Source organism: Quercus robur, chromosome 5, assembly GCF_932294415.1.
Source record: "Quercus robur chromosome 5, dhQueRobu3.1, whole genome shotgun sequence".
Lineage (NCBI taxonomy): Eukaryota > Viridiplantae > Streptophyta > Magnoliopsida > Fagales > Fagaceae > Quercus > Quercus robur.
Window position 1 is genome coordinate 32,795,077 of NC_065538.1, and position 20,922 is coordinate 32,815,998.

Below are 20,922 nucleotides of genomic sequence, written 5' to 3' on the forward strand. Positions count from 1 at the left end.
GAGGGCATTTCCAGATCGCCGCCACCAAATTAGCACCCAAAACGAGATCAGCGGCTCGTATTTTTGGCCTGGGGCAGACTAAGCCTACGAAGCGAGCGTGCTGGACCGCCGTAAACGGTAAGCCCGGCGACAAAAAAAAAAAAAATCCGAAGAAAAAGAGAGGGGTGCAACACGAGGACTTCCCAGGAGGTCACCCATCCTAGTACTACTCTCGCCCAAACACGCTTAACTGCGGAGTTCTGATGGGATCCGGTGCATTAGTGTTGGTATGATCGCACCCATCAGCATAAGCGCGTTAAATCCTTATAAAGGATCCGAATGCAGCGATGCACTCTAACACCAGGGAGCTGCAGCCCGAGGGCATTTCCAGATCGCCGCCACCAAATTAGCACCCAAAACGAGTTCAGCGGCTCGTATTTTTGGCCTGGGGCAGACTAAGCCTACGAAGCGAGCGTGCTGGACCGCCGTAAACGATAAGCCCGGCGACCAAAAAAAAAAAATCCGAAGAAAAAGAGAGGGGTGCAACACGAGGACTTCCCAGGAGGTCACCCATCCTAGTACTACTCTCTTCCAAACACGCTTAACTGCGGAGTTCTGATGGGATCCGGTGCATTAGTGTTGGTATGATCGCACCCATCAGCATAAGCGCGTTAAATCCTTATAAAGGATCCGAATGCAGCGATGCACTCTAACACCAGGGAGCTGCAGCCCGAGGGCATTTCCAGATCGCCGCCACCAAATTAGCACCCAAAACGAGTTCAGCGGCTCGTATTTTTGGCCTGGGGCAGACTAAGCCTACGAAGCGAGCGTGCTGGACCGCCGTAAACGGTAAGCCCGGCGACAAAAAAAAAAAAAATCCGAAGAAAAAGAGAGGGGTGCAACACGAGGACTTCCCTGGAGGTCACCCATCCTAGTACTACTCTCGCCCAAACACGCTTAACTGCGGAGTTCTGATGGGATCCGGTGTATTAGTGTTGGTATGATCGCACCCATCAGCATAAGCGCGTTAAATCCTTATAAGGGATCCGAATGCAGCGATGCACTCTAACACCAGGGAGCTGCAGCCCGAGGGCATTTCCAGATCGCCGCCACCAAATTAGCACCCAAAACGAGTTCAGCGGCTCGTATTTTTGGCCTGGGGCAGACTAAGCCTACGAAGCGAGCGTGCTGGACCGCCGTAAACGGTAAGCCCGGCGACAAAAAAAAAAAAAATCCGAAGAAAAAGAGAGGGGTGCAACACGAGGACTTCCCAGGAGGTCACCCATCCTAGTACTACTCTCGCCCAAACACGCTTACCTGCGGAGTTCTGATGGGATCCGGTGCATTAGTGTTGGTATGATCGCACCCATCAGCATAAGCGCGTTAAATCCTTATAAAGGATCCGAATGCAGCGATGCACTCTAACACCAGGGAGCTGCAGCCCGAGGGCATTTCCAGATCGCCGCCACCAAATTAGCACCCAAAACGAGATCAGCGGCTCGTATTTTTGGCCTGGGGCAGACTAAGCCTACGAAGCGAGCGTGCTGGACCGCCGTAAACGGTAAGCCCGGCGACAAAAAAAAAAAAAATCCGAAGAAAAAGAGAGGGGTGCAACACGAGGACTTCCCTGGAGGTCACCCATCCTAGTACTACTCTCGCCCAAACACGCTTAACTGCGGAGTTCTGATGGGATCCGGTGCATTAGTGTTGGTATGATCGCACCCATCAGCATAAGCGCGTTAAATCCTTATAAAGGATCCGAATGCAGCGATGCACTCTAACACCAGGGAGCTGCAGCCCGAGGGCATTTCCAGATCGCCGCCACCAAATTAGCACCCAAAACGAGATCAGCGGCTCGTATTTTTGGCCTGGGGCAGACTAAGCCTACGAAGCGAGCGTGCTGGACCGCCGTAAACGGTAAGCCCGGCGACAAAAAAAAAAAAAATCCGAAGAAAAAGAGAGGGGTGCAACACGAGGACTTCCCAGGAGGTCACCCATCCTAGTACTACTCTCGCCCAAACACGCTTAACTGCGGAGTTCTGATGGGATCCGGTGCATTAGTGTTGGTATGATCGCACCCATCAGCATAAGCGCGTTAAATCCTTATAAAGGATCCGAATGCAGCGATGCACTCTAACACCAGGGAGCTGCAGCCCGAGGGCATTTCCAGATCGCCGCCACCAAATTAGCACCCAAAACGAGTTCAGCGGCTCGTATTTTTGGCCTGGGGCAGACTAAGCCTACGAAGCGAGCGTGCTGGACCGCCGTAAACGGTAAGCCCGGCGACAAAAAAAAAAAAATCCCAAGAAAAAGAGGGGGGTGCAACACGAGGACTTCCCAGGAGGTCACCCATCCTAGTACTACTCTCGCCCAAACACGCTTAACTGCGGAGTTCTGATGGGATCCGGTGCATTAGTGTTGGTATGATCGCACCCATCAGCATAAGCGCGTTAAATCCTTATAAAGGATCCGAATGCAGCGATGCACTCTAACACCAGGGAGCAGCAGCCCGAGGGCATTTCCAGATCGCCGCCACCAAATTAGCACCCAAAACGAGATCAGCGGCTCGTATTTTTGGCCTGGGGCAGACTAAGCCTACGAAGCGAGCGTGCTGGACCGCCGTAAACGGTAAGCCCGGCGACAAAAAAAAAAAAAAATCCGAAGAAAAAGAGAGGGGTGCAACACGAGGACTTCCCAGGAGGTCACCCATCCTAGTACTACTCTCGCCCAAACACGCTTAACTGCGGAGTTCTGATGGGATCCGGTGCATTAGTGTTGGTATGATCGCACCCATCAGCATAAGCGCGTTAAATCCTTATAAAGGATCCGAATGCAGCGATGCACTCTAACACCAGGGAGCTGCAGCCCGAGGGCATTTCCAGATCGCCGCCACCAAATTAGCACCCAAAACGAGTTCAGCGGCTCGTATTTTTGGCCTGGGGCAGACTAAGCCTACGAAGCGAGCGTGCTGGACCGCCGTAAACGGTAAGCCCGGCGACAAAAAAAAAAAAATCCGAAGAAAAAGAGGGGGGTGCAACACGAGGACTTCCCAGGAGGTCACCCATCCTAGTACTACTCTCGCCCAAACACGCTTAACTGCGGAGTTCTGATGGGATCCGGTGCATTAGTGTTGGTATGATCGCACCCATCAGCATAAGCGCGTTAAATCCTTATAAAGGATCCGAATGCAGCGATGCACTCTAACACCAGGGAGCAGCAGCCCGAGGGCATTTCCAGATCGCCGCCACCAAATTAGCACCCAAAACGAGATCAGCGGCTCGTATTTTTGGCCTGGGGCAGACTAAGCCTACGAAGCGAGCGTGCTGGACCGCCGTAAACGGTAAGCCCGGCGACAAAAAAAAAAAAAATCCGAAGAAAAAGAGAGGGGTGCAACACGAGGACTTCCCAGGAGGTCACCCATCCTAGTACTACTCTCGCCCAAACACGCTTAACTGCGGAGTTCTGATGGGATCCGGTGCATTAGTGTTGGTATGATCGCACCCATCAGCATAAGCGCGTTAAATCCTTATAAAGGATCCGAATGCAGCGATGCACTCTAACACCAGGGAGCTGCAGCCCGAGGGCATTTCCAGATCGCCGCCACCAAATTAGCACCCAAAACGAGTTCAGCGGCTCGTATTTTTGGCCTGGGGCAGACTAAGCCTACGAAGCGAGCGTGCTGGACCGCCGTAAACGATAAGCCCGGCGACCAAAAAAAAAAAATCCGAAGAAAAAGAGAGGGGTGCAACACGAGGACTTCCCAGGAGGTCACCCATCCTAGTACTACTCTCGTCCAAACACGCTTAACTGCGGAGTTCTGATGGGATCCGGTGCATTAGTGTTGGTATGATCGCACCCATCAGCATAAGCGCGTTAAATTCTTATAAAGGATCCGAATGCAGCGATGCACTCTAACACCAGGGAGCTGCAGCCCGAGGGCATTTCCAGATCGCCGCCACCAAATTAGCACCCAAAACGAGATCAGCGGCTCGTATTTTTGGCCTGGGGCAGACTAAGCCTACGAAGCGAGCGTGCTGGACCGCCGTAAACGGTAAGCCCGGCGACAAAAAAAAAAAAAATCCGAAGAAAAAGAGAGGGGTGCAACACGAGGACTTCCCAGGAGGTCACCCATCCTAGTACTACTCTCGCCCAAACACGCTTAACTGCGGAGTTCTGATGGGATCCGGTGCATTAGTGTTGGTATGATCGCACCCATCAGCATAAGCGCGTTAAATCCTTATAAAGGATCCGAATGCAGCGATGCACTCTAACACCAGGGAGCTGCAGCCCGAGGGCATTTCCAGATCGCCGCCACCAAATTAGCACCCAAACCGAGTTCAGCGGCTCGTATTTTTGGCCTGGGGCAGACTAAGCCTACGAAGCGAGCGTGCTGGACCGCCGTAAACGGTAAGCCCGGCGACAAAAAAAAAAAAATCCGAAGAAAAAGAGGGGGGTGCAACACGCGGACTTCCCAGGAGGTCACCCATCCTAGTCCTACTCTCGCCCAAACACGCTTAACTGCGGAGTTCTGATGGGATCCGGTGCATTAGTGTTGGTATGATCGCACCCATCAGCATAAGCGCGTTAAATCCTTATAAAGGATCCGAATGCAGCGATGCACTCTAACACCAGGGAGCAGCAGCCCGAGGGCATTTCCAGATCGCCGCCACCAAATTAGCACCCAAAACGAGATCAGCGGCTCGTATTTTTGGCCTGGGGCAGACTAAGCCTACGAAGCGAGCGTGCTGGACCGCCGTAAACGGTAAGCCCGGCGACAAAAAAAAAAAAAATCCGAAGAAAAAGAGAGGGGTGCATCACGAGGACTTCCCAGGAGGTCACCCATCCTAGTACTACTCTCGCCCAAACACGCTTAACTGCGGAGTTCTGATGGGATCCGGTGCATTAGTGTTGGTATGATCGCACCCATCAGCATAAGCGCGTTAAATCCTTATAAAGGATCCGAATGCAGCGATGCACTCTAACACCAGGGAGCTGCAGCCCGAGGGCATTTCCAGATCGCCGCCACCAAATCAGCACCCAAAACGAGATCAGCGGCTCGTATTTTTGGCCTGGGGCAGACTAAGCCTACGAAGCGAGCGTGCTGGACCGCCGTAAACGGTAAGCCCGGCGACAAAAAAAAAAAAAATCCGAAGAAAAAGAGAGGGGTGCAACACGAGGACTTCCCAGGAGGTCACCCATCCTAGTACTACTCTCGCCCAAACACGCTTAACTGCGGAGTTCTGATGGGATCCGGTGCATTAGTGTTGGTATGATCGCACCCATCAGCATAAGCGCGTTAAATCCTTATAAAGGATCCGAATGCAGCGATGCACTCTAACACCAGGGAGCTGCAGCCCAAGGGCATTTCCAGATCGCCGCCACCAAATTAGCACCCAAACCGAGTTCAGCGGCTCGTATTTTTGGCCTGGGGCAGACTAAGCCTACGAAGCGAGCGTGCTGGACCGCCGTAAACGGTAAGCCCGGCGACAAAAAAAAAAAAATCTGAAGAAAAAGAGGGGGGTGCAACACGAGGACTTCCCAGGAGGTCACCCATCCTAGTACTACTCTCGCCCAAACACGCTTAACTGCGGAGTTCTGATGGGATCCGGTGCATTAGTGTTGGTATGATCGCACCCATCAGCATAAGCGCGTTAAATCCTTATAAAGGATCCGAATGCAGCGATGCACTCTAACACCAGGGAGCAGCAGCCCGAGGGCATTTCCAGATCGCCGCCACCAAATTAGCACCCAAAACGAGATCAGCGGCTCGTATTTTTGGCCTGGGGCAGACTAAGCCTACGAAGCGAGCGTGCTGGACCGCCGTAAACGGTAAGCCCGGCGACAAAAAAAAAAAAAATCCGAAGAAAAAGAGAGGGGTGCAACACGAGGACTTCCCAGGAGGTCACCCATCCTAGTACTACTCTCGCCCAAACACGCTTAACTGCGGAGTTCTGATGGGATCCGGTGCATTAGTGTTGGTATGATCGCACCCATCAGCATAAGCGCGTTAAATCCTTATAAAGGATCCGAATGCAGCGATGCACTCTAACACCAGGGAGCAGCAGCCCGAGGGCATTTCCAGATCGCCGCCACCAAATTAGCACCCAAAACGAGATCAGCGGCTCGTATTTTTGGCCTGGGGCAGACTAAGCCTACGAAGCGAGCGTGCTGGACCGCCGTAAACGGTAAGCCCGGCGACAAAAAAAAAAAAAATCCGAAGAAAAAGAGAGGGGTGCAACACGAGGACTTCCCAGGAGGTCACCCATCCTAGTACTACTCTCGCCCAAACACGCTTAACTGCGGAGTTCTGATGGGATCCGGTGCATTAGTGTTGGTATGATCGCACCCATCAGCATAAGCGCGTTAAATCCTTATAAAGGATCCGAATGCAGCGATGCACTCTAACACCAGGGAGCTGCAGCCCGAGGGCATTTCCAGATCGCCGCCACCAAATTAGCACCCAAAACGAGTTCAGCGGCTCGTATTTTTGGCCTGGGGCAGACTAAGCCTACGAAGCGAGCGTGCTGGACCGCCGTAAACGATAAGCCCGGCGACCAAAAAAAAAAAATCCGAAGAAAAAGAGAGGGGTGCAACACGAGGACTTCCCAGGAGGTCACCCATCCTAGTACTACTCTCTTCCAAACACGCTTAACTGCGGAGTTCTGATGGGATCCGGTGCATTAGTGTTGGTATGATCGCACCCATCAGCATAAGCGCGTTAAATCCTTATAAAGGATCCGAATGCAGCGATGCACTCTAACACCAGGGAGCTGCAGCCCGAGGGCATTTCCAGATCGCCGCCACCAAATTAGCACCCAAAACGAGATCAGCGGCTCGTATTTTTGGCCTGGGGCAGACTAAGCCTACGAAGCGAGCGTGCTGGACCGCCGTAAACGGTAAGCCCGGCGACAAAAAAAAAAAAAATCCGAAGAAAAAGAGAGGGGTGCAACACGAGGACTTCCCAGGAGGTCACCCATCCTAGTACTACTCTCGCCCAAACACGCTTAACTGCGGAGTTCTGATGGGATCCGGTGCATTAGTGTTGGTATGATCGCACCCATCAGCATAAGCGCGTTAAATCCTTATAAAGGATCCGAATGCAGCGATGCACTCTAACACCAGGGAGCTGCAGCCCGAGGGCATTTCCAGATCGCCGCCACCAAATTAGCACCCAAAACGAGTTCAGCGGCTCGTATTTTTGGCCTGGGGCAGACTAAGCCTACGAAGCGAGCGTGCTGGACCGCCGTAAACGGTAAGCCCGGCGACAAAAAAAAAAAAAATCCGAAGAAAAAGAGAGGGGTGCAACACGAGGACTTCCCTGGAGGTCACCCATCCTAGTACTACTCTCGCCCAAACACGCTTAACTGCGGAGTTCTGATGGGATCCGGTGTATTAGTGTTGGTATGATCGCACCCATCAGCATAAGCGCGTTAAATCCTTATAAGGGATCCGAATGCAGCGATGCACTCTAACACCAGGGAGCTGCAGCCCGAGGGCATTTCCAGATCGCCGCCACCAAATTAGCACCCAAAACGAGTTCAGCGGCTCGTATTTTTGGCCTGGGGCAGACTAAGCCTACGAAGCGAGCGTGCTGGACCGCCGTAAACGGTAAGCCCGGCGACAAAAAAAAAAAAAATCCGAAGAAAAAGAGAGGGGTGCAACACGAGGACTTCCCAGGAGGTCACCCATCCTAGTACTACTCTCGCCCAAACACGCTTACCTGCGGAGTTCTGATGGGATCCGGTGCATTAGTGTTGGTATGATCGCACCCATCAGCATAAGCGCGTTAAATCCTTATAAAGGATCCGAATGCAGCGATGCACTCTAACACCAGGGAGCTGCAGCCCGAGGGCATTTCCAGATCGCCGCCACCAAATTAGCACCCAAAACGAGATCAGCGGCTCGTATTTTTGGCCTGGGGCAGACTAAGCCTACGAAGCGAGCGTGCTGGACCGCCGTAAACGGTAAGCCCGGCGACAAAAAAAAAAAAAATCCGAAGAAAAAGAGAGGGGTGCAACACGAGGACTTCCCTGGAGGTCACCCATCCTAGTACTACTCTCGCCCAAACACGCTTAACTGCGGAGTTCTGATGGGATCCGGTGCATTAGTGTTGGTATGATCGCACCCATCAGCATAAGCGCGTTAAATCCTTATAAAGGATCCGAATGCAGCGATGCACTCTAACACCAGGGAGCTGCAGCCCGAGGGCATTTCCAGATCGCCGCCACCAAATTAGCACCCAAAACGAGATCAGCGGCTCGTATTTTTGGCCTGGGGCAGACTAAGCCTACGAAGCGAGCGTGCTGGACCGCCGTAAACGGTAAGCCCGGCGACAAAAAAAAAAAAAATCCGAAGAAAAAGAGAGGGGTGCAACACGAGGACTTCCCAGGAGGTCACCCATCCTAGTACTACTCTCGCCCAAACACGCTTAACTGCGGAGTTCTGATGGGATCCGGTGCATTAGTGTTGGTATGATCGCACCCATCAGCATAAGCGCGTTAAATCCTTATAAAGGATCCGAATGCAGCGATGCACTCTAACACCAGGGAGCTGCAGCCCGAGGGCATTTCCAGATCGCCGCCACCAAATTAGCACCCAAAACGAGTTCAGCGGCTCGTATTTTTGGCCTGGGGCAGACTAAGCCTACGAAGCGAGCGTGCTGGACCGCCGTAAACGGTAAGCCCGGCGACAAAAAAAAAAAAATCCAAAGAAAAAGAGGGGGGTGCAACACGAGGACTTCCCAGGAGGTCACCCATCCTAGTACTACTCTCGCCCAAACACGCTTAACTGCGGAGTTCTGATGGGATCCGGTGCATTAGTGTTGGTATGATCGCACCCATCAGCATAAGCGCGTTAAATCCTTATAAAGGATCCGAATGCAGCGATGCACTCTAACACCAGGGAGCAGCAGCCCGAGGGCATTTCCAGATCGCCGCCACCAAATTAGCACCCAAAACGAGATCAGCGGCTCGTATTTTTGGCCTGGGGCAGACTAAGCCTACGAAGCGAGCGTGCTGGACCGCCGTAAACGGTAAGCCCGGCGACAAAAAAAAAAAAAATCCGAAGAAAAAGAGAGGGGTGCAACACGAGGACTTCCCAGGAGGTCACCCATCCTAGTACTACTCTCGCCCAAACACGCTTAACTGCGGAGTTCTGATGGGATCCGGTGCATTAGTGTTGGTATGATCGCACCCATCAGCATAAGCGCGTTAAATCCTTATAAAGGATCCGAATGCAGCGATGCACTCTAACACCAGGGAGCTGCAGCCCGAGGGCATTTCCAGATCGCCGCCACCAAATTAGCACCCAAAACGAGTTCAGCGGCTCGTATTTTTGGCCTGGGGCAGACTAAGCCTACGAAGCGAGCGTGCTGGACCGCCGTAAACGGTAAGCCCGGCGACAAAAAAAAAAAAATCCGAAGAAAAAGAGGGGGGTGCAACACGAGGACTTCCCAGGAGGTCACCCATCCTAGTACTACTTTCGCCCAAACACGCTTAACTGCGGAGTTCTGATGGGATCCGGTGCATTAGTGTTGGTATGATCGCACCCATCAGCATAAGCGCGTTAAATCCTTATAAAGGATCCGAATGCAGCGATGCACTCTAACACCACGGAGCAGCAGCCCGAGGGCATGTCCAGATCGCCGCCACCAAATTAGCACCCAAAACGAGATCAGCGGCTCGTATTTTTGGCCTGGGGCAGACTAAGCCTACGAAGCGAGCGTGCTGGACCGCCGTAAACGGTAAGCCCGGCGACAAAAAAAAAAAAAATCCGAAGAAAAAGAGAGGGGTGCAACACGAGGACTTCCCAGGAGGTCACCCATCCTAGTACTACTCTCGCCCAAACACGCTTAACTGCGGAGTTCTGATGGGATCCGGTGCATTAGTGTTGGTATGATCGCACCCATCAGCATAAGCGCGTTAAATCCTTATAAAGGATCCGAATGCAGCGATGCACTCTAACACCAGGGAGCTGCAGCCCGAGGGCATTTCCAGATCGCCGCCACCAAATTAGCACCCAAAACGAGTTCAGCGGCTCGTATTTTTGGCCTGGGGCAGACTAAGCCTACGAAGCGAGCGTGCTGGACCGCCGTAAACGATAAGCCCGGCGACCAAAAAAAAAAAATCCGAAGAAAAAGAGAGGGGTGCAACACGAGGACTTCCCAGGAGGTCACCCATCCTAGTACTACTCTCGTCCAAACACGCTTAACTGCGGAGTTCTGATGGGATCCGGTGCATTAGTGTTGGTATGATCGCACCCATCAGCATAAGCGCGTTAAATTCTTATAAAGGATCCGAATGCAGCGATGCACTCTAACACCAGGGAGCTGCAGCCCGAGGGCATTTCCAGATCGCCGCCACCAAATTAGCACCCAAAACGAGATCAGCGGCTCGTATTTTTGGCCTGGGGCAGACTAAGCCTACGAAGCGAGCGTGCTGGACCGCCGTAAACGGTAAGCCCGGCGACAAAAAAAAAAAAAATCCGAAGAAAAAGAGAGGGGTGCAACACGAGGACTTCCCAGGAGGTCACCCATCCTAGTACTACTCTCGCCCAAACACGCTTAACTGCGGAGTTCTGATGGGATCCGGTGCATTAGTGTTGGTATGATCGCACCCATCAGCATAAGCGCGTTAAATCCTTATAAAGGATCCGAATGCAGCGATGCACTCTAACACCAGGGAGCTGCAGCCCGAGGGCATTTCCAGATCGCCGCCACCAAATTAGCACCCAAACCGAGTTCTGCGGCTCGTATTTTTGGCCTGGGGCAGACTAAGCCTACGAAGCGAGCGTGCTGGACCGCCGTAAACGGTAAGCCCGGCGACAAAAAAAAAAAAATCCGAAGAAAAAGAGGGGGGTGCAACACGAGGACTTCCCAGGAGGTCACCCATCCTAGTACTACTCTCGCCCAAACACGCTTAACTGCGGAGTTCTGATGGGATCCGGTGCATTAGTGTTGGTATGATCGCACCCATCAGCATAAGCGCGTTAAATCCTTATAAAGGATCCGAATGCAGCGATGCACTCTAACACCAGGGAGCAGCAGCCCGAGGGCATTTCCAGATCGCCGCCACCAAATTAGCACCCAAAACGAGATCAGCGGCTCGTATTTTTGGCCTGGGGCAGACTAAGCCTACGAAGCGAGCGTGCTGGACCGCCGTAAACGGTAAGCCCGGCGACAAAAAAAAAAAAAATCCGAAGAAAAAGAGAGGGGTGCATCACGAGGACTTCCCAGGAGGTCACCCATCCTAGTACTACTCTCGCCCAAACACGCTTAACTGCGGAGTTCTGATGGGATCCGGTGCATTAGTGTTGGTATGATCGCACCCATCAGCATAAGCGCGTTAAATCCTTATAAAGGATCCGAATGCAGCGATGCACTCTAACACCAGGGAGCTGCAGCCCGAGGGCATTTCCAGATCGCCGCCACCAAATTAGCACCCAAAACGAGATCAGCGGCTCGTATTTTTGGCCTGGGGCAGACTAAGCCTACGAAGCGAGCGTGCTGGACCGCCGTAAACGGTAAGCCCGGCGACAAAAAAAAAAAAAATCCGAAGAAAAAGAGAGGGGTGCAACACGAGGACTTCCCAGGAGGTCACCCATCCTAGTACTACTCTCGCCCAAACACGCTTAACTGCGGAGTTCTGATGGGATCCGGTGCATTAGTGTTGGTATGATCGCACCCATCAGCATAAGCGCGTTAAATCCTTATAAAGGATCCGAATGCAGCGATGCACTCTAACACCAGGGAGCTGCAGCCCAAGGGCATTTCCAGATCGCCGCCACCAAATTAGCACCCAAACCGAGTTCAGCGGCTCGTATTTTTGGCCTGGGGCAGACTAAGCCTACGAAGCGAGCGTGCTGGACCGCCGTAAACGGTAAGCCCGGCGACAAAAAAAAAAAAATCTGAAGAAAAAGAGGGGGGTGCAACACGAGGACTTCCCAGGAGGTCACCCATCCTAGTACTACTCTCGCCCAAACACGCTTAACTGCGGAGTTCTGATGGGATCCGGTGCATTAGTGTTGGTATGATCGCACCCATCAGCATAAGCGCGTTAAATCCTTATAAAGGATCCGAATGCAGCGATGCACTCTAACACCAGGGAGCAGCAGCCCGAGGGCATTTCCAGATCGCCGCCACCAAATTAGCACCCAAAACGAGATCAGCGGCTCGTATTTTTGGCCTGGGGCAGACTAAGCCTACGAAGCGAGCGTGCTGGACCGCCGTAAACGGTAAGCCCGGCGAAAAAAAAAAAAAAAATCCGAAGAAAAAGAGAGGGGTGCAACACGAGGACTTCCCAGGAGGTCACCCATCCTAGTACTACTCTCGCCCAAACACGCTTAACTGCGGAGTTCTGATGGGATCCGGTGCATTAGTGTTGGTATGATCGCACCCATCAGCATAAGCGCGTTAAATCCTTATAAAGGATCTGAATGCAGCGATGCACTCTAACACCAGGGAGCTGCAGCCCGAGGGCATTTCCAGATCGCCGCCACCAAATTAGCACCCAAAACGAGTTCAGCGGCTCGTATTTTTGGCCTGGGGCAGACTAAGCCTACGAAGCGAGCGTGCTGGACCGCCGTAAACGATAAGCCCGGCGACCAAAAAAAAAAAATCCGAAGAAAAAGAGAGGGGTGCAACACGAGGACTTCCCAGGAGGTCACCCATCCTAGTACTACTCTCGTCCAAACACGCTTAACTGCGGAGTTCTGATGGGATCCGGTGCATTAGTGTTGGTATGATCGCACCCATCAGCATAAGCGCGTTAAATCCTTATAAAGGATCCGAATGCAGCGATGCACTCTAACACCAGGGAGCTGCAGCCCGAGGGCATTTCCAGATCGCCGCCACCAAATTAGCACCCAAAACGAGATCAGCGGCTCGTATTTTTGGCCTGGGGCAGACTAAGCCTACGAAGCGAGCGTGCTGGACCGCCGTAAACGGTAAGCCCGGCGACAAAAAAAAAAAAAATCCGAAGAAAAAGAGAGGGGTGCAACACGAGGACTTCCCAGGAGGTCACCCATCCTAGTACTACTCTCGCCCAAACACGCTTAACTGCGGAGTTCTGATGGGATCCGGTGCATTAGTGTTGGTATGATCGCACCCATCAGCATAAGCGCGTTAAATCCTTATAAAGGATCCGAATGCAGCGATGCACTCTAACACCAGGGAGCTGCAGCCCGAGGGCATTTCCAGATCGCCGCCACCAAATTAGCACCCAAAACGAGTTCAGCGGCTCGTATTTTTGGCCTGGGGCAGACTAAGCCTACGAAGCGAGCGTGCTGGACCGCCGTAAACGGTAAGCCCGGCGACAAAAAAAAAAAAAATCCGAAGAAAAAGAGAGGGGTGCAACACGAGGACTTCCCTGGAGGTCACCCATCCTAGTACTACTCTCGCCCAAACACGCTTAACTGCGGAGTTCTGATGGGATCCGGTGTATTAGTGTTGGTATGATCGCACCCATCAGCATAAGCGCGTTAAATCCTTATAAGGGATCCGAATGCTGCGATGCACTCTAACACCAGGGAGCTGCAGCCCGAGGGCATTTCCAGATCGCCGCCACCAAATTAGCACCCAAAACGAGTTCAGCGGCTCGTATTTTTGGCCTGGGGCAGACTAAGCCTACGAAGCGAGCGTGCTGGACCGCCGTAAACGGTAAGCCCGGCGACAAAAAAAAAAAAAATCCGAAGAAAAAGAGAGGGGTGCAACACGAGGACTTCCCAGGAGGTCACCCATCCTAGTACTACTCTCGCCCAAACACGCTTACCTGCGGAGTTCTGATGGGATCCGGTGCATTAGTGTTGGTATGATCGCACCCATCAGCATAAGCGCGTTAAATCCTTATAAAGGATCCGAATGCAGCGATGCACTCTAACACCAGGGAGCTGCAGCCCGAGGGCATTTCCAGATCGCCGCCACCAAATTAGCACCCAAAACGAGATCAGCGGCTCGTATTTTTGGCCTGGGGCAGACTAAGCCTACGAAGCGAGCGTGCTGGACCGCCGTAAACGGTAAGCCCGGCGACAAAAAAAAAAAAAATCCGAAGAAAAAGAGAGGGGTGCAACACGAGGACTTCCCTGGAGGTCACCCATCCTAGTACTACTCTCGCCCAAACACGCTTAACTGCGGAGTTCTGATGGGATCCGGTGCATTAGTGTTGGTATGATCGCACCCATCAGCATAAGCGCGTTAAATCCTTATAAAGGATCCGAATGCAGCGATGCACTCTAACACCAGGGAGCTGCAGCCCGAGGGCATTTCCAGATCGCCGCCACCAAATTAGCACCCAAAACGAGATCAGCGGCTCGTATTTTTGGCCTGGGGCAGACTAAGCCTACGAAGCGAGCGTGCTGGACCGCCGTAAACGGTAAGCCCGGCGACAAAAAAAAAAAAAATCCGAAGAAAAAGAGAGGGGTGCAACACGAGGACTTCCCAGGAGGTCACCCATCCTAGTACTACTCTCGCCCAAACACGCTTAACTGCGGAGTTCTGATGGGATCCGGTGCATTAGTGTTGGTATGATCGCACCCATCAGCATAAGCGCGTTAAATCCTTATAAAGGATCCGAATGCAGCGATGCACTCTAACACCAGGGAGCTGCAGCCCGAGGGCATTTCCAGATCGCCGCCACCAAATTAGCACCCAAAACGAGTTCAGCGGCTCGTATTTTTGGCCTGGGGCAGACTAAGCCTACGAAGCGAGCGTGCTGGACCGCCGTAAACGGTAAGCCCGGCGACAAAAAAAAAAAAATCCAAAGAAAAAGAGGGGGGTGCAACACGAGGACTTCCCAGGAGGTCACCCATCCTAGTACTACTCTCGCCCAAACACGCTTAACTGCGGAGTTCTGATGGGATCCGGTGCATTAGTGTTGGTATGATCGCACCCATCAGCATAAGCGCGTTAAATCCTTATAAAGGATCCGAATGCAGCGATGCACTCTAACACCAGGGAGCAGCAGCCCGAGGGCATTTCCAGATCGCCGCCACCAAATTAGCACCCAAAACGAGATCAGCGGCTCGTATTTTTGGCCTGGGGCAGACTAAGCCTACGAAGCGAGCGTGCTGGACCGCCGTAAACGGTAAGCCCGGCGACAAAAAAAAAAAAAATCCGAAGAAAAAGAGAGGGGTGCAACACGAGGACTTCCCAGGAGGTCACCCATCCTAGTACTACTCTCGCCCAAACACGCTTAACTGCGGAGTTCTGATGGGATCCGGTGCATTAGTGTTGGTATGATCGCACCCATCAGCATAAGCGCGTTAAATCCTTATAAAGGATCCGAATGCAGCGATGCACTCTAACACCAGGGAGCTGCAGCCCGAGGGCATTTCCAGATCGCCGCCACCAAATTAGCACCCAAAACGAGTTCAGCGGCTCGTATTTTTGGCCTGGGGCAGACTAAGCCTACGAAGCGAGCGTGCTGGACCGCCGTAAACGGTAAGCCCGGCGACAAAAAAAAAAAAATCCGAAGAAAAAGAGGGGGGTGCAACACGAGGACTTCCCAGGAGGTCACCCATCCTAGTACTACTCTCGCCCAAACACGCTTAACTGCGGAGTTCTGATGGGATCCGGTGCATTAGTGTTGGTATGATCGCACCCATCAGCATAAGCGCGTTAAATCCTTATAAAGGATCCGAATGCAGCGATGCACTCTAACACCAGGGAGCAGCAGCCCGAGGGCATTTTCAGATCGCCGCCACCAAATTAGCACCCAAAACGAGATCAGCGGCTCGTATTTTTGGCCTGGGGCAGACTAAGCCTACGAAGCGAGCGTGCTGGACCGCCGTAAACGGTAAGCCCGGCGACAAAAAAAAAAAAAATCCGAAGAAAAAGAGAGGGGTGCAACACGAGGACTTCCCAGGAGGTCACCCATCCTAGTACTACTCTCGCCCAAACACGCTTAACTGCGGAGTTCTGATGGGATCCGGTGCATTAGTGTTGGTATGATCGCACCCATCAGCATAAGCGCGTTAAATCCTTATAAAGGATCCGAATGCAGCGATGCACTCTAACACCAGGGAGCTGCAGCCCGAGGGCATTTCCAGATCGCCGCCACCAAATTAGCACCCAAAACGAGTTCAGCGGCTCGTATTTTTGGCCTGGGGCAGACTAAGCCTACGAAGCGAGCGTGCTGGACCGCCGTAAACGGTAAGCCCGGCGACAAAAAAAAAAAAATCCAAAGAAAAAGAGGGGGGTGCAACACGAGGACTTCCCAGGAGGTCACCCATCCTAGTACTACTCTCGCCCAAACACGCTTAACTGCGGAGTTCTGATGGGATCCGGTGCATTAGTGTTGGTATGATCGCACCCATCAGCATAAGCGCGTTAAATCCTTATAAAGGATCCGAATGCAGCGATGCACTCTAACACCAGGGAGCAGCAGCCCGAGGGCATTTCCAGATCGCCGCCACCAAATTAGCACCCAAAACGAGATCAGCGGCTCGTATTTTTGGCCTGGGGCAGACTAAGCCTACGAAGCGAGCGTGCTGGACCGCCGTAAACGGTAAGCCCGGCGACAAAAAAAAAAAAAATCCGAAGAAAAAGAGAGGGGTGCAACACGAGGACTTCCCAGGAGGTCACCCATCCTAGTACTACTCTCGCCCAAACACGCTTAACTGCGGAGTTCTGATGGGATCCGGTGCATTAGTGTTGGTATGATCGCACCCATCAGCATAAGCGCGTTAAATCCTTATAAAGGATCCGAATGCAGCGATGCACTCTAACACCAGGGAGCTGCAGCCCGAGGGCATTTCCAGATCGCCGCCACCAAATTAGCACCCAAAACGAGTTCAGCGGCTCGTATTTTTGGCCTGGGGCAGACTAAGCCTACGAAGCGAGCGTGCTGGACCGCCGTAAACGGTAAGCCCGGCGACAAAAAAAAAAAAATCCGAAGAAAAAGAGGGGGGTGCAACACGAGGACTTCCCAGGAGGTCACCCATCCTAGTACTACTCTCGCCCAAACACGCTTAACTGCGGAGTTCTGATGGGATCCGGTGCATTAGTGTTGGTATGATCGCACCCATCAGCATAAGCGCGTTAAATCCTTATAAAGGATCCGAATGCAGCGATGCACTCTAACACCAGGGAGCAGCAGCCCGAGGGCATTTCCAGATCGCCGCCACCAAATTAGCACCCAAAACGAGATCAGCGGCTCGTATTTTTGGCCTGGGGCAGACTAAGCCTACGAAGCGAGCGTGCTGGACCGCCGTAAACGGTAAGCCCGGCGACAAAAAAAAAAAAAATCCGAAGAAAAAGAGAGGGGTGCAACACGAGGACTTCCCAGGAGGTCACCCATCCTAGTACTACTCTCGCCCAAACACGCTTAACTGCGGAGTTCTGATGGGATCCGGTGCATTAGTGTTGGTATGATCGCACCCATCAGCATAAGCGCGTTAAATCCTTATAAAGGATCCGAATGCAGCGATGCACTCTAACACCAGGGAGCTGCAGCCCGAGGGCATTTCCAGATCGCCGCCACCAAATTAGCACCCAAAACGAGTTCAGCGGCTCGTATTTTTGGCCTGGGGCAGACTAAGCCTACGAAGCGAGCGTGCTGGACCGCCGTAAACGATAAGCCCGGCGACCAAAAAAAAAAAATCCGAAGAAAAAGAGAGGGGTGCAACACGAGGACTTCCCAGGAGGTCACCCATCCTAGTACTACTCTCGTCCAAACACGCTTAACTGCGGAGTTCTGATGGGATCCGGTGCATTAGTGTTGGTATGATCGCACCCATCAGCATAAGCGCGTTAAATCCTTATAAAGGATCCGAATGCAGCGATGCACTCTAACACCAGAGAGCTGCAGCCCGAGGGCATTTCCAGATCGCCGCCACCAAATTAGCACCCAAAACGAGATCAGCGGCTCGTATTTTTGGCCTGGGGCAGACTAAGCCTACGAAGCGAGCGTGCTGGACCGCCGTAAACGGTAAGCCCGGCGACAAAAAAAAAAAAAATCCGAAGAAAAAGAGAGGGGTGCAACACGAGGACTTCCCAGGAGGTCACCCATCCTAGTACTACTCTCGCCCAAACACGCTTAACTGCGGAGTTCTGATGGGATCCGGTGCATTAGTGTTGGTATGATCGCACCCATCAGCATAAGCGCGTTAAATCCTTATAAAGGATCCGAATGCAGCGATGCACTCTAACACCAGGGAGCTGCAGCCCGAGGGCATTTCCAGATCGCCGCCACCAAATTAGCACCCAAACCGAGTTCAGCGGCTCGTATTTTTGGCCTGGGGCAGACTAAGCCTACGAAGCGAGCGTGCTGGACCGCCGTAAACGGTAAGCCCGGCGACAAAAAAAAAAAAATCCGAAGAAAAAGAGAGGGGTGCAACACGAGGACTTCCCAGGAGGTCACCCATCCTAGTACTACTCTCGCCCAAACACGCTTAACTGCGGAGTTCTGATGGGATCCGGTGCATTAGTGTTGGTATGATCGCACCCATCAGCATAAGCGCGTTAAATCCTTATAAAGGATCCGAATGCAGCGATGCACTCTAACACCAGGGAGCTGCAGCCCGAGGGCATTTCCAGATCGCCACCACCAAATTAGCACCCAAAACGAGATCAGCGGCTCGTATTTTTGGCCTGGGGCAGACAAAGCCTACGAAGCGAGCGTGCTGGACCGCCGTAAACGGTAAGCCCGGCGACAAAAAAAAAAAAAATCCGAAGAAAAAGAGAGGGGTGCAACACGAGGACTTCCCAGGAGGTCACCCATCCTAGTACTACTCTCGCCTAGACACGCTTAACTGCGGAGTTCTGATGGGATCCGGTGCATTAGTGTTGGTATGATCGCACCCATCAGCATAAGCGCGTTAAATCCTTATAAAGGATCCGAATGCAGCGATGCACTCTAACACCAGGGAGCTGCAGCCCGAGGGCATTTCCAGATCGCCGCCACCAAATTAGCACCCAAAACGAGTTCAGCGGCTCGTATTTTTGGCCTGGGGCAGACTAAGCCTACGAAGCGAGCGTGCTGGACCGCCGTAAACGGTAAGCCCGGCAACAAAAAAAAAAAAAATCCGAAGAAAAAGAGAGGGGTGCAACACGAGGACTTCCCAGGAGGTCACCCATCCTAGTACTACTCTCGCCCAAACACGCTTAACTGCGGAGTTCTGATGGGATCCGGTGCATTAGTGTTGGTATGATCGCACCCATCAGCATAAGCGCGTTAAATCCTTATAAAGGATCCGAATGCAGCGATGCACTCTAACACCAGGGAGCTGCAGCCCGAGGGCATTTCCAGATCGCCGCCACCAAATTAGCACCCAAAACGAGATCAGCGGCTCGTATTTTTGGCCTGGGGCAGACTAAGCCTACGAAGCGAGCGTGCTGGACCGCCATAAACGGTAAGCCCGGCGACAAAAAAAAAAAAAATCCGAAGAAAAAGAGAGGGGTGCAACACGAGGACTTCCCAGGAGGTCACCCATCCTAGTACTACTCTCGCCCAGACACGCTTAACTGCGGAGTTCTGATGGGATCCGGTGCATTAGTGTTGGTATGATCGCACCCATCAGCATAAGCGCGTTAAATCATTATAAAGGATCCGAATGAAGCGATGCACTCTAACACCAGGGAGCTGCAGCCCGAGGGCATTTCCAGATCGCCGCCACCAAATTAGCACCCAAAATGAGTTCAGCGGCTCGTATTTTTGGCCTGGGGCAGACTAAGCCTACGAAGCGAGCGTGCTGGACCGCCGTAAACGGTAAGCCCGGCGACAAAAAAAAAAAAAATCCGAAGAAAAAGAGAGGGGTGCAACACGAGGACTTCCCAAGAGGTCACCCATCCTAGTACTACTCTCGCCCAAACACGCTTAACTGCGGAGTTCTGATGGGATCCGGTGCATTAGTGTTGGTATGATCGCACCCATCAGCATAAGCGCGTTAAATCCTTATAAAGGATCCGAATGCAGCGATGCACTCTAACACCAGGGAGCTGCAGCCCGAGGGCATTTCCAGATCGCCGCCACCAAATTAGCACCCAAAACGAGATCAGCGGCTCGTATTTTTGGCCTGGGGCAGACTAAGCCTACGAAGCGAGCGTGCTGGACCGCCGTAAACGGTAAGCCCGGCGACAAAAAAAAAAAAAATCCGAAGAAAAAGAGAGGGGTGCAACACGAGGACTTCCCAGGAGGTCACCCATCCTAGTACTACTCTCGCCCAAACACGCTTAACTGCGGAGTTCTGATGGGATCCGGTGCATTAGTGTTGGTATGATCGCACCCATCAGCATAAGCGCGTTAAATCATTATAAAGGATCCGAATGAAGCGATGCACTCTAACACCAGGGAGCTGCAGCCCGAGGGCATTTCCAGATCGCCGCCACCAAATTAGCACCCAAAACGAGTTCAGCGGCTCGTATTTTTGGCCTGGGGCAGACTAAGCCTACGAAGCGAGCGTGCTGGACCGCCGTAAACGGTAAGCCCGGCGACAAAAAAAAAAAAAATCCGAAGAAAAAGAGAGGGGTGCAACACGAGGACTTCCCAGGAGGTCACCCATCCTAGTACTACTCTCGCCCATACACGCTTAACTGCGGAGTTCTGATGGGATCCGGTGCATTAGTGTTGGTATGATCGCACCCATCAGCATAAGCGCGTTAAATCCTTATAAAGGATCCGAATGCAGCGATGCACTCTAACACCAGGGAGCTGCAGCCCGAGGGCATTTCCAGATCGCCGCCACCAAATTAGCACCCAAAACGAGATCAGCGGCTCGTATTTTTGGCCTGGGGCAGACTAAGCCTACGAAGCGAGCGTGCTGGACCGCCGTAAACGGTAAGCCCGGCGACAAAAAAAAAAAAAATCCGAAGAAAAAGAGAGGGGTGCAACACGAGGACTTCCCAGGAGGTCACCCATCCTAGTACTACTCTCGCCCAAACACGCTTAACTGCGGAGTTCTGATGGGATCCGGTGCATTAGTGTTGGTATGATCGCACCCATCAGCATAAGC

At 52.5% G+C, this 20,922-nt stretch overlaps 59 non-coding genes across 59 annotated transcripts; all 59 read right to left on the bottom strand.

Moving 5' to 3' along the window:
• Positions 1 to 161: 161 nt before the first annotated feature.
• Positions 162 to 280, bottom strand: LOC126732240 (5S ribosomal RNA). The gene has a single exon (XR_007659419.1). It is a non-coding gene; the product is annotated as a 5S ribosomal RNA (ribosomal RNA).
• Positions 281 to 516: 236 nt separating this feature from the next.
• Positions 517 to 635, bottom strand: LOC126731712 (5S ribosomal RNA). The gene has a single exon (XR_007658954.1). It is a non-coding gene; the product is annotated as a 5S ribosomal RNA (ribosomal RNA).
• A 237-nt stretch (positions 636 to 872) lies between these two features.
• LOC126730814 (5S ribosomal RNA) lies at positions 873 to 991 on the bottom strand. The gene has a single exon (XR_007658078.1). It is a non-coding gene; the product is annotated as a 5S ribosomal RNA (ribosomal RNA).
• Positions 992 to 1,228: 237 nt separating this feature from the next.
• On the bottom strand, positions 1,229 to 1,347 carry LOC126731267 (5S ribosomal RNA). The gene has a single exon (XR_007658519.1). It is a non-coding gene; the product is annotated as a 5S ribosomal RNA (ribosomal RNA).
• Positions 1,348 to 1,584: 237 nt separating this feature from the next.
• On the bottom strand, positions 1,585 to 1,703 carry LOC126730746 (5S ribosomal RNA). The gene has a single exon (XR_007658009.1). It is a non-coding gene; the product is annotated as a 5S ribosomal RNA (ribosomal RNA).
• A 237-nt stretch (positions 1,704 to 1,940) lies between these two features.
• On the bottom strand, positions 1,941 to 2,059 carry LOC126732241 (5S ribosomal RNA). The gene has a single exon (XR_007659420.1). It is a non-coding gene; the product is annotated as a 5S ribosomal RNA (ribosomal RNA).
• Positions 2,060 to 2,295: 236 nt separating this feature from the next.
• On the bottom strand, positions 2,296 to 2,414 carry LOC126732242 (5S ribosomal RNA). Its single transcript, XR_007659421.1, has one exon. It is a non-coding gene; the product is annotated as a 5S ribosomal RNA (ribosomal RNA).
• Positions 2,415 to 2,652: 238 nt separating this feature from the next.
• Positions 2,653 to 2,771, bottom strand: LOC126732243 (5S ribosomal RNA). Its single transcript, XR_007659422.1, has one exon. It is a non-coding gene; the product is annotated as a 5S ribosomal RNA (ribosomal RNA).
• Positions 2,772 to 3,007: 236 nt separating this feature from the next.
• LOC126732244 (5S ribosomal RNA) lies at positions 3,008 to 3,126 on the bottom strand. Its single transcript, XR_007659423.1, has one exon. It is a non-coding gene; the product is annotated as a 5S ribosomal RNA (ribosomal RNA).
• Positions 3,127 to 3,363: 237 nt separating this feature from the next.
• Positions 3,364 to 3,482, bottom strand: LOC126732246 (5S ribosomal RNA). Its single transcript, XR_007659425.1, has one exon. It is a non-coding gene; the product is annotated as a 5S ribosomal RNA (ribosomal RNA).
• A 236-nt stretch (positions 3,483 to 3,718) lies between these two features.
• Positions 3,719 to 3,837, bottom strand: LOC126730767 (5S ribosomal RNA). The gene has a single exon (XR_007658030.1). It is a non-coding gene; the product is annotated as a 5S ribosomal RNA (ribosomal RNA).
• A 237-nt stretch (positions 3,838 to 4,074) lies between these two features.
• LOC126732247 (5S ribosomal RNA) lies at positions 4,075 to 4,193 on the bottom strand. The gene has a single exon (XR_007659426.1). It is a non-coding gene; the product is annotated as a 5S ribosomal RNA (ribosomal RNA).
• A 236-nt stretch (positions 4,194 to 4,429) lies between these two features.
• LOC126731707 (5S ribosomal RNA) lies at positions 4,430 to 4,548 on the bottom strand. The gene has a single exon (XR_007658949.1). It is a non-coding gene; the product is annotated as a 5S ribosomal RNA (ribosomal RNA).
• A 237-nt stretch (positions 4,549 to 4,785) lies between these two features.
• On the bottom strand, positions 4,786 to 4,904 carry LOC126731325 (5S ribosomal RNA). Its single transcript, XR_007658574.1, has one exon. It is a non-coding gene; the product is annotated as a 5S ribosomal RNA (ribosomal RNA).
• Positions 4,905 to 5,141: 237 nt separating this feature from the next.
• On the bottom strand, positions 5,142 to 5,260 carry LOC126732248 (5S ribosomal RNA). Its single transcript, XR_007659427.1, has one exon. It is a non-coding gene; the product is annotated as a 5S ribosomal RNA (ribosomal RNA).
• Positions 5,261 to 5,496: 236 nt separating this feature from the next.
• LOC126732249 (5S ribosomal RNA) lies at positions 5,497 to 5,615 on the bottom strand. The gene has a single exon (XR_007659428.1). It is a non-coding gene; the product is annotated as a 5S ribosomal RNA (ribosomal RNA).
• Positions 5,616 to 5,852: 237 nt separating this feature from the next.
• On the bottom strand, positions 5,853 to 5,971 carry LOC126732250 (5S ribosomal RNA). Its single transcript, XR_007659429.1, has one exon. It is a non-coding gene; the product is annotated as a 5S ribosomal RNA (ribosomal RNA).
• Positions 5,972 to 6,208: 237 nt separating this feature from the next.
• LOC126732251 (5S ribosomal RNA) lies at positions 6,209 to 6,327 on the bottom strand. Its single transcript, XR_007659430.1, has one exon. It is a non-coding gene; the product is annotated as a 5S ribosomal RNA (ribosomal RNA).
• A 236-nt stretch (positions 6,328 to 6,563) lies between these two features.
• On the bottom strand, positions 6,564 to 6,682 carry LOC126731713 (5S ribosomal RNA). Its single transcript, XR_007658955.1, has one exon. It is a non-coding gene; the product is annotated as a 5S ribosomal RNA (ribosomal RNA).
• A 237-nt stretch (positions 6,683 to 6,919) lies between these two features.
• Positions 6,920 to 7,038, bottom strand: LOC126732252 (5S ribosomal RNA). Its single transcript, XR_007659431.1, has one exon. It is a non-coding gene; the product is annotated as a 5S ribosomal RNA (ribosomal RNA).
• A 237-nt stretch (positions 7,039 to 7,275) lies between these two features.
• Positions 7,276 to 7,394, bottom strand: LOC126730815 (5S ribosomal RNA). Its single transcript, XR_007658079.1, has one exon. It is a non-coding gene; the product is annotated as a 5S ribosomal RNA (ribosomal RNA).
• A 237-nt stretch (positions 7,395 to 7,631) lies between these two features.
• LOC126731269 (5S ribosomal RNA) lies at positions 7,632 to 7,750 on the bottom strand. The gene has a single exon (XR_007658521.1). It is a non-coding gene; the product is annotated as a 5S ribosomal RNA (ribosomal RNA).
• A 237-nt stretch (positions 7,751 to 7,987) lies between these two features.
• Positions 7,988 to 8,106, bottom strand: LOC126730747 (5S ribosomal RNA). Its single transcript, XR_007658010.1, has one exon. It is a non-coding gene; the product is annotated as a 5S ribosomal RNA (ribosomal RNA).
• Positions 8,107 to 8,343: 237 nt separating this feature from the next.
• On the bottom strand, positions 8,344 to 8,462 carry LOC126732253 (5S ribosomal RNA). The gene has a single exon (XR_007659432.1). It is a non-coding gene; the product is annotated as a 5S ribosomal RNA (ribosomal RNA).
• A 236-nt stretch (positions 8,463 to 8,698) lies between these two features.
• Positions 8,699 to 8,817, bottom strand: LOC126732254 (5S ribosomal RNA). Its single transcript, XR_007659433.1, has one exon. It is a non-coding gene; the product is annotated as a 5S ribosomal RNA (ribosomal RNA).
• A 237-nt stretch (positions 8,818 to 9,054) lies between these two features.
• LOC126732255 (5S ribosomal RNA) lies at positions 9,055 to 9,173 on the bottom strand. Its single transcript, XR_007659434.1, has one exon. It is a non-coding gene; the product is annotated as a 5S ribosomal RNA (ribosomal RNA).
• A 236-nt stretch (positions 9,174 to 9,409) lies between these two features.
• Positions 9,410 to 9,528, bottom strand: LOC126731389 (5S ribosomal RNA). Its single transcript, XR_007658636.1, has one exon. It is a non-coding gene; the product is annotated as a 5S ribosomal RNA (ribosomal RNA).
• A 237-nt stretch (positions 9,529 to 9,765) lies between these two features.
• On the bottom strand, positions 9,766 to 9,884 carry LOC126732257 (5S ribosomal RNA). The gene has a single exon (XR_007659436.1). It is a non-coding gene; the product is annotated as a 5S ribosomal RNA (ribosomal RNA).
• Positions 9,885 to 10,120: 236 nt separating this feature from the next.
• Positions 10,121 to 10,239, bottom strand: LOC126730768 (5S ribosomal RNA). The gene has a single exon (XR_007658031.1). It is a non-coding gene; the product is annotated as a 5S ribosomal RNA (ribosomal RNA).
• Positions 10,240 to 10,476: 237 nt separating this feature from the next.
• Positions 10,477 to 10,595, bottom strand: LOC126732259 (5S ribosomal RNA). The gene has a single exon (XR_007659437.1). It is a non-coding gene; the product is annotated as a 5S ribosomal RNA (ribosomal RNA).
• A 236-nt stretch (positions 10,596 to 10,831) lies between these two features.
• LOC126732260 (5S ribosomal RNA) lies at positions 10,832 to 10,950 on the bottom strand. The gene has a single exon (XR_007659438.1). It is a non-coding gene; the product is annotated as a 5S ribosomal RNA (ribosomal RNA).
• A 237-nt stretch (positions 10,951 to 11,187) lies between these two features.
• Positions 11,188 to 11,306, bottom strand: LOC126731327 (5S ribosomal RNA). Its single transcript, XR_007658576.1, has one exon. It is a non-coding gene; the product is annotated as a 5S ribosomal RNA (ribosomal RNA).
• A 237-nt stretch (positions 11,307 to 11,543) lies between these two features.
• LOC126732261 (5S ribosomal RNA) lies at positions 11,544 to 11,662 on the bottom strand. The gene has a single exon (XR_007659439.1). It is a non-coding gene; the product is annotated as a 5S ribosomal RNA (ribosomal RNA).
• Positions 11,663 to 11,898: 236 nt separating this feature from the next.
• Positions 11,899 to 12,017, bottom strand: LOC126732262 (5S ribosomal RNA). The gene has a single exon (XR_007659440.1). It is a non-coding gene; the product is annotated as a 5S ribosomal RNA (ribosomal RNA).
• Positions 12,018 to 12,254: 237 nt separating this feature from the next.
• Positions 12,255 to 12,373, bottom strand: LOC126732263 (5S ribosomal RNA). The gene has a single exon (XR_007659441.1). It is a non-coding gene; the product is annotated as a 5S ribosomal RNA (ribosomal RNA).
• A 236-nt stretch (positions 12,374 to 12,609) lies between these two features.
• Positions 12,610 to 12,728, bottom strand: LOC126730769 (5S ribosomal RNA). The gene has a single exon (XR_007658032.1). It is a non-coding gene; the product is annotated as a 5S ribosomal RNA (ribosomal RNA).
• A 237-nt stretch (positions 12,729 to 12,965) lies between these two features.
• On the bottom strand, positions 12,966 to 13,084 carry LOC126732264 (5S ribosomal RNA). The gene has a single exon (XR_007659442.1). It is a non-coding gene; the product is annotated as a 5S ribosomal RNA (ribosomal RNA).
• A 237-nt stretch (positions 13,085 to 13,321) lies between these two features.
• Positions 13,322 to 13,440, bottom strand: LOC126730817 (5S ribosomal RNA). Its single transcript, XR_007658081.1, has one exon. It is a non-coding gene; the product is annotated as a 5S ribosomal RNA (ribosomal RNA).
• A 237-nt stretch (positions 13,441 to 13,677) lies between these two features.
• Positions 13,678 to 13,796, bottom strand: LOC126731270 (5S ribosomal RNA). Its single transcript, XR_007658522.1, has one exon. It is a non-coding gene; the product is annotated as a 5S ribosomal RNA (ribosomal RNA).
• A 237-nt stretch (positions 13,797 to 14,033) lies between these two features.
• LOC126730748 (5S ribosomal RNA) lies at positions 14,034 to 14,152 on the bottom strand. The gene has a single exon (XR_007658011.1). It is a non-coding gene; the product is annotated as a 5S ribosomal RNA (ribosomal RNA).
• Positions 14,153 to 14,389: 237 nt separating this feature from the next.
• LOC126732265 (5S ribosomal RNA) lies at positions 14,390 to 14,508 on the bottom strand. The gene has a single exon (XR_007659443.1). It is a non-coding gene; the product is annotated as a 5S ribosomal RNA (ribosomal RNA).
• A 236-nt stretch (positions 14,509 to 14,744) lies between these two features.
• On the bottom strand, positions 14,745 to 14,863 carry LOC126732266 (5S ribosomal RNA). Its single transcript, XR_007659444.1, has one exon. It is a non-coding gene; the product is annotated as a 5S ribosomal RNA (ribosomal RNA).
• Positions 14,864 to 15,100: 237 nt separating this feature from the next.
• LOC126732267 (5S ribosomal RNA) lies at positions 15,101 to 15,219 on the bottom strand. The gene has a single exon (XR_007659445.1). It is a non-coding gene; the product is annotated as a 5S ribosomal RNA (ribosomal RNA).
• Positions 15,220 to 15,455: 236 nt separating this feature from the next.
• On the bottom strand, positions 15,456 to 15,574 carry LOC126732269 (5S ribosomal RNA). Its single transcript, XR_007659447.1, has one exon. It is a non-coding gene; the product is annotated as a 5S ribosomal RNA (ribosomal RNA).
• A 237-nt stretch (positions 15,575 to 15,811) lies between these two features.
• Positions 15,812 to 15,930, bottom strand: LOC126732270 (5S ribosomal RNA). The gene has a single exon (XR_007659448.1). It is a non-coding gene; the product is annotated as a 5S ribosomal RNA (ribosomal RNA).
• Positions 15,931 to 16,166: 236 nt separating this feature from the next.
• Positions 16,167 to 16,285, bottom strand: LOC126732271 (5S ribosomal RNA). Its single transcript, XR_007659449.1, has one exon. It is a non-coding gene; the product is annotated as a 5S ribosomal RNA (ribosomal RNA).
• Positions 16,286 to 16,522: 237 nt separating this feature from the next.
• Positions 16,523 to 16,641, bottom strand: LOC126732272 (5S ribosomal RNA). The gene has a single exon (XR_007659450.1). It is a non-coding gene; the product is annotated as a 5S ribosomal RNA (ribosomal RNA).
• A 236-nt stretch (positions 16,642 to 16,877) lies between these two features.
• LOC126732273 (5S ribosomal RNA) lies at positions 16,878 to 16,996 on the bottom strand. The gene has a single exon (XR_007659451.1). It is a non-coding gene; the product is annotated as a 5S ribosomal RNA (ribosomal RNA).
• A 237-nt stretch (positions 16,997 to 17,233) lies between these two features.
• On the bottom strand, positions 17,234 to 17,352 carry LOC126732275 (5S ribosomal RNA). The gene has a single exon (XR_007659452.1). It is a non-coding gene; the product is annotated as a 5S ribosomal RNA (ribosomal RNA).
• Positions 17,353 to 17,588: 236 nt separating this feature from the next.
• On the bottom strand, positions 17,589 to 17,707 carry LOC126730770 (5S ribosomal RNA). Its single transcript, XR_007658033.1, has one exon. It is a non-coding gene; the product is annotated as a 5S ribosomal RNA (ribosomal RNA).
• A 237-nt stretch (positions 17,708 to 17,944) lies between these two features.
• LOC126732276 (5S ribosomal RNA) lies at positions 17,945 to 18,063 on the bottom strand. Its single transcript, XR_007659453.1, has one exon. It is a non-coding gene; the product is annotated as a 5S ribosomal RNA (ribosomal RNA).
• A 236-nt stretch (positions 18,064 to 18,299) lies between these two features.
• On the bottom strand, positions 18,300 to 18,418 carry LOC126732277 (5S ribosomal RNA). Its single transcript, XR_007659454.1, has one exon. It is a non-coding gene; the product is annotated as a 5S ribosomal RNA (ribosomal RNA).
• Positions 18,419 to 18,655: 237 nt separating this feature from the next.
• LOC126731524 (5S ribosomal RNA) lies at positions 18,656 to 18,774 on the bottom strand. Its single transcript, XR_007658769.1, has one exon. It is a non-coding gene; the product is annotated as a 5S ribosomal RNA (ribosomal RNA).
• A 237-nt stretch (positions 18,775 to 19,011) lies between these two features.
• Positions 19,012 to 19,130, bottom strand: LOC126732278 (5S ribosomal RNA). Its single transcript, XR_007659455.1, has one exon. It is a non-coding gene; the product is annotated as a 5S ribosomal RNA (ribosomal RNA).
• A 237-nt stretch (positions 19,131 to 19,367) lies between these two features.
• On the bottom strand, positions 19,368 to 19,486 carry LOC126730571 (5S ribosomal RNA). Its single transcript, XR_007657840.1, has one exon. It is a non-coding gene; the product is annotated as a 5S ribosomal RNA (ribosomal RNA).
• Positions 19,487 to 19,723: 237 nt separating this feature from the next.
• Positions 19,724 to 19,842, bottom strand: LOC126730563 (5S ribosomal RNA). The gene has a single exon (XR_007657833.1). It is a non-coding gene; the product is annotated as a 5S ribosomal RNA (ribosomal RNA).
• A 237-nt stretch (positions 19,843 to 20,079) lies between these two features.
• On the bottom strand, positions 20,080 to 20,198 carry LOC126732279 (5S ribosomal RNA). Its single transcript, XR_007659456.1, has one exon. It is a non-coding gene; the product is annotated as a 5S ribosomal RNA (ribosomal RNA).
• Positions 20,199 to 20,435: 237 nt separating this feature from the next.
• On the bottom strand, positions 20,436 to 20,554 carry LOC126730690 (5S ribosomal RNA). The gene has a single exon (XR_007657953.1). It is a non-coding gene; the product is annotated as a 5S ribosomal RNA (ribosomal RNA).
• A 237-nt stretch (positions 20,555 to 20,791) lies between these two features.
• LOC126732281 (5S ribosomal RNA) lies at positions 20,792 to 20,910 on the bottom strand. Its single transcript, XR_007659458.1, has one exon. It is a non-coding gene; the product is annotated as a 5S ribosomal RNA (ribosomal RNA).
• Between the last annotated feature and the right edge of the window lie 12 nt (positions 20,911 to 20,922).